This window comes from Mustela nivalis (genome assembly GCF_964662115.1).
Source record: "Mustela nivalis genome assembly, chromosome: 6".
Classification (NCBI taxonomy): Eukaryota; Metazoa; Chordata; class Mammalia; order Carnivora; family Mustelidae; genus Mustela; species Mustela nivalis.
In genome coordinates this window covers 94,476,150-94,482,352 of record NC_139025.1, presented here as the reverse complement: position 1 = coordinate 94,482,352, position 6,203 = coordinate 94,476,150, and the positions used below count along the sequence as shown (strand labels likewise).

Sequence of the window (6,203 nt, the reverse complement as noted above, 5' to 3'; positions counted from 1 at the left end):
ATTTCAAACTATTTTAAAACTACATTATGTCTATTTCCATGAATGAGATCTTCAGTTAGATATAAACTCCTTTGTTTTTTTTTTTTTCATATTTTTTTCATTTCTTCAGATCTCACATTTTTCTTAAGTCTCAGAAATTTTGTTCTGTTACACTATCTCTTTGTAGATATCCATCCTATCTTCTTTTTCTTTTTTTCTGTTCAGGAAGAGTTTTATTGTTGCCTAAGTTTAAGAATTTTCACTGACAGAAAATCAACACTTTCAGAAAACCTCCCACATGGCCCTGTTCAGCTTCTGGATCTTGGTTTTTCACAGACATTTCAGTATATCTCTCTCCAGTAGGGATAATCATTCCACCAGTGATTGACAGATCAGTCTTAACTTCCAATTTCAAGACTTGGCCTTACTTAGGAAGCTATTCAGGACCGTTTTTGATTAAATAAGAGTGGCTTCTAAAGGAGATGTGGTGGTCACTGTGCACAGAACTTCTCCCTAAGTGGATGCTCAACATGTTCAAAAAGGCAGAAATGACTTCAAGGGTTTTGTCCAAGCAACCATTCTCAGCAAGCACACTGATCAGGTTGGATGTGAGAGGAGAGAACACGTCTTTTGTGCTCATGTCATTTAGGCTTTTCACTTTCACAGAACGCTTTATATAGGGATTCATAATGGAAGCAGCCATTTTGGATTCCTTCAAGAGTTGTGCTACTCTCAACAATTCTTCCTCTACCGTTCCAGTTTATTTGGTTTGGATGCAGCAGAATAAAGAGCAGTGACACAGTGACCTTCAATATCATATACCTGAACAGGTGGCCACATGATCTTGGAAAATGGCCTGACTTCAGTTGTACTAAAGCATCGCACCTGCTGGCACAAGCCGGATTCTGCTGGGACAGCCATCTTCTCGGGGTGGGGTGGGGGACGGTTAATTCAAACCCGAGTTAGAGGGAGAGATGCAAGGGTCCTTGTCCTACCTTCTTGATACTTTGATTCATAATTTTTGGCTGGTTTGAGGAGACTATAGCATGACAAATCAAGTCTGAGTAACAGTCCTCAAAAGCTCTGGGCCTAAATGGTTTTATGAGCAAGGCTTCTTTCCAACTTTCAAGTAATAGCTGTATAGTAGCCACTCCATGTGAACATATTATTTTGTATTAAATTCCAACTGGGGCTGGGGCTCCCAAGTGTGGTTGTTTCTCAAACAAGCAGTAGGGAACTTACTAGAAATACAAACCCTTCACCCCACCCCATACCCACAGAATCAGAAATTCTGGGGCCAAGGCTCAGTAATCTGTATTGTAACAAGCTCTCCTGGCTAAATGAAGACTGAGGACCCCTGGGGCAAAGGGACCATCTCTACTCCCTGGATTTCTCATTAATCCTTACCTGGGTATGACCGATTCTAATTCTTCCCCATAAAGCTGTGTGTCCAGTTCTTCATGTTTACATTGAGTATCTCATTCTTCATCAAAAAGAATGTTCAGGGGCGCCTGGGTGGCTCAGTGGGTTAAAGCCTCTGCTTTCGGCTCAGGTCATGATCCCAAATCCCTGGGATCGAGCCCCGCATCGGGTTCTCTGCTCAGCATGGAGCCTGCGTCCTCCTCTCTCTCTCTGCCTGCCTCTCTGCCTACTTGTGATCTCTGTCTGTCAAATAAATAAATAAATCTTTAAAAAAAAAAAAAAGAATGTTCAGTCCATTTATTTGCAATTTCTTAGGTTCATAATTTGAATAGCAGGAGACCCATGAAATGATTTATTTTATTCTTTTTAATTACCAAACTAATAGATCCTTGTTATCAAAAATGGAAGAGGCATACAAGCATAAATAAGAAAGTTATGATTACCCATAATTCTACCTCCCAAATATAATCTATGTCATCAGTTTGGTATGCACACTTCCAGACCATTTTCCTATGCACAGAGACATTTCTTTTGCTCACCAAAAAAGGAATCAACTTGTATAAACTGCACTATAACTTGCATTTTTTATTTCATAATATATCATGAACCATTTTTCTTTTTAATCAATAAACTTTCATTTGCTTTCTCAAGAAGAAAAAAAAAAATCTGGCTGGCATCATTCACGTTTAAATGGATGTCATTCCTCATGGGTCTGCCTTAGTCATCTAGAAGCACATGGGTCTATTCCCTACAGATGCTCCTTTGTTTATCAGAACTCTATAACCATACTCTCTTGCAAATAATATGAAAATTATACCAAATCCATTAGGATGTTTAGCCACTGGACAAGGAAGGTAACTTAACCAAGGCAGTAGGAAGCTAGCAGCAAGCATTTATTTCTACCATACCTGAGCACAATACCTTCCTATCTACTAACTTAATATAGGCTTGGAGGTTAAGTCAGAGCCTATTGGAGAACACCCAAACATCTGAGCCATTTCTCCACCTTATGGAAAAAGGTGAGAAGCCATCTCAATTTGACCAACCATAGACTCAACTGTCTAAAACTCATAGTGTTTATTATTGATGTTCATCTGAATTTCAAAAGCCACTACAGAACTGACTTCTAGATTATCCATATTCTATATTCCATCTACTTAATTTCATTTTTCTTGGTCCTGCTTTTTTAGTTAGAAAACCATTTAGACTTTCCTTCACAGATATGCCCCTTACTCTAATGCAACATAGAAATAGATTTCAAGATAAAACCTCTTCTTTGAGTTTATTTTCCTGGGAGTCACAGTTTCATGAGTTACAGATTTGTTTTTTCTTTTCAATTATCTAAATAGTCACTGAATTAGGTAAACTCATTATCTTTGGAATAAAATTAGGCCCTCACTTAAACTCTCCCATGTACTTCTTATGGGCCAAACTCTCATTTATTGATATGTCCCTAGCCTCCTTTGCTACTCCTAAAATGATCTGTGACCTAATTACTGATTATAAGGCTATCTTTTAAGAAGGTTGCATGGTCCAGATGTTCTTCCCTCACCTTTTAGGTGGAAGTGAGATGATGTTGCTTGTAGCCATGGCAACTGATAGATTAACTGCCATATGTAAATCCCTCCATTACAAAACTATCATGAGCCACCATGTTTGCATTGAACTTGTACATGTGTCCTGACCACTGGTTTTGTGAAAACTATGAGCCAAAAGGTGTTCACAGTAACTTCACTATTATGTGGCCCCAATGTTGTGAATAGTTGTGTGTGTGTTTGTGTGTGTGTGTGTGTGATCTGCCTCAAGTCATCAGACTTGCCTGTATTGAAATTACATCTTGGAGCTATTATTCATTGCAGTCAGTGGACTTCTGACTTTAATGTATTTTAAATTTCTGTTCATCTCTGATAGCATCATTCTGATTACTGTCCAGGATCACTCCTCCAGAGGGTCTTCCAAAGCTCTGTTCACTCTGTCAGCTCACACTACTGTGGTTGTACTGTACTTTGGACCTTGCATCTTTATTTACATATGACCATTCAGCAGGGTCTCCATAAGTAAGAACCTCTTCATGAATTACACTTTTTTTCACTTCCCTTTAAAATAGAATCATCTAGGGATGCCTGGGTGGCTCAGTGGGCTAAGCCTTTGTTTTTGGCTCAGGTCATGATCTCAGGCCCCTGGGATCGAGCCCCGCATCAGGCTCTCTGCTCAGCAGGGAGCCTGCTTCGCCCTCTCTCTCTGCCTACCTGTGATCTTTCTCTCTGTCAAATAAATAAATAAAATAAAATAAAATAGAATCATCTACACATTCAGGAATAAAGACAGGAAAGCAGTAAGAAAAATAAAAACCAAGCAAGTGAGTTACAGAACAGCCTTTTTTTTTTTTTTTTTTTTTGTGGTGAGCAGCAAAGCAAAGTTTTACTGAACAATAGTCAAGTGATAGTACAAAGCTCCTGAAGAGGGACGGGACCTGAGATGGTTGCCTGTAGAACAACCTTTTAATTGAAACATTATAATCATCAAAAGTATCATCATCATTGTTGACATCATCATCCAAAAATACTGAGGTGTATGATTTTTTATTAACCATAAGTCACATTTGGGATATCAAACATCTGGAATTATGCATCTAAATATAAAACATTCCAATATAATCACATTCATATATATTGTAATTTTCAGCTTCTTATCAACTACTTGAGATTCTGAGTAAGGATTGACTGAGTTCTAAGCACGGATCTGGCATCTCACATGTGTATTCTCTTAACCTTACAGCAATGAAAATAGAGCATATTATTAACATATTTTAAGTAGAAAACTGAGTATTATAAAATTTAATAAACTTGCCACAGAAACTTTAAGTACTAGACCAAGAATCAGATCCTACCTCTAACTTCAAATCTATGCTTTTGCAACAGATTTTCTCTCTAAATATTAAGAACGTACATATATTTTTTTTTTCTTGTGCCTTCCTTTAAAAGTTCCCAAAAATAACTCTTTCCAACAAGAGGAAAAAACAATTTCTCATTGATCTGAATATAAAGACTCACTAGCATTTCCAGTCTTCTTATACCACTGATTTAACAGAAGAACTTATTAAGACAGCTGAAAAGACTGATCCCAATTATCAAGGTATACGAGGATTAGTGTTACTCAATAGGGTAGGGAAGATCATGTATGAGACTAAAATGTTTGTCTGTGATGCCTTGTAATATTTCCACACCATGTAATAAAAGCAAATGAAAATGTTTTCCATGGTGGTGACATCAATTTACATTTCCACCAACAGTGCACAAGCATAATATTGTATGGAAACAAATGGTGACTACATGTATCGTGATGAACACTGATTAATATATAGAACAGCTAGATCAATATATTGTACACCTGAAACTAATATAACCAATATAATTAAAACTAATATAACTAATATAAATAATGCTTATATTTCATATATATATATATATATATATATATATATATATTTCATGTATTAAGTAAGTGAGAAGGACATAAATCAATACCATTTTAAATTTGGTTCACTCCAACAAGTGAAGAATCACCATCACTAGAGATACAGACAAAGACCAAAGAATTAAGTAACTGGCAGTAAAAGAAGACAACAGTGGATAACTGAGTCTCATGACTCATTAGTAGGAAAATGATGATTATAGTAACAAAGAATATTTCCCCCCTGAATTGTGTATTATGGTGAAATTGTGTATTTATGGTATTTATTAAGAAATTTCAAATTCCTTTTATTCTTTTATCTTTCCTCACCAAGATGCTGGTGATTAACTTTACCATTTAGTCTCTAGATTAAATCCTGCAGAAAATTCCTGCAGGATTATAACTAAACTAGAGGAAATCCCAACACTAACCCAAGATGGATATAGTAATCTATGAGAATGTTTAGCTTTACTTTTGGAGAAAAAAGGGAGAATGTCTGAATTTTTATGCAGGATAGATGAGTCTTAAGGCTGAAGCATTTGTAACTGATTGGAAGTTTAAATAAAAGTGGATGATGTGAACAAATAAGATATTGACCAGATTTATGGTCCAATGTATAAGTCAAAATTTACATTCTATTATATATATATATATATATATATATATATATATATATATAATGAATTCTCCCGAGCGTTGTTATTTTTCTCATTTTCTATTGCAATATCTGTTCTCGAGATTGCATCATTGCTACAAATATATTGTCAAGTTCCATGGTTCTTTCTTCTAATGGCCCACATCAACTGAGGATCTCCTCTGGTGACTTCCATGTTTTATTTATTGTACTTTGCAACCATAGACTCTCCATTTAAAAAAAACAATTTCTATCTTTTTCGATGCCCTCTACTTGATTAGATATTGTCATACCTTCCTCTACTTCACTAGGCATGCTTTCATTTAGTTCTCAGAATATAATTATGGTATCTACTTTGAAGTTTTTGTCTGCTAAGTTCAACATTTGAGTCTTCACCAAAGCAATTTCTATTGATCTTTTATTTCATGTATGGTGCATAATTTCATGTTTCTTCAAATGTCTCATTAGTTTTGATTAAAACTGGATATTTTTTACAATGTATTGTAGAGACTCCTGTAACTGATCCCTCTCCTTTCCAATGTTGATGCTCTTGTAATCATTTGGTTGGTTGGTTGTTTAATTTCTGAACTCAATAAACTCAGAAGATTATTGCGCCTGCAGTGTGTTACCCCTGATGTCTCTGCTCAGATACTTTTTCCTTGTTTCAATCTTGCAGTTTGTCTACCATTTGGATATCATAAGACACTTATCAGTC

General features: G+C 36.0%; 2 pseudogenes across 2 annotated transcripts; one reads left to right on the top strand and one right to left on the bottom strand.

Moving 5' to 3' along the window:
• Positions 1 to 261: 261 nt before the first annotated feature.
• On the bottom strand, positions 262 to 907 carry LOC309867775 (ATP synthase subunit O, mitochondrial pseudogene; annotated as a pseudogene). Its single transcript has one exon. The product of its transcript is annotated as an ATP synthase subunit O, mitochondrial pseudogene (transcript).
• A 1,503-nt stretch (positions 908 to 2,410) lies between these two features.
• LOC309866625 (olfactory receptor 4K3-like) lies at positions 2,411 to 3,508 on the top strand (annotated as a pseudogene). Its single transcript has 2 exons — positions 2,411 to 2,420; positions 2,751 to 3,508. The product of its transcript is annotated as an olfactory receptor 4K3-like (transcript).
• Positions 3,509 to 6,203: the final 2,695 nt, after the last annotated feature.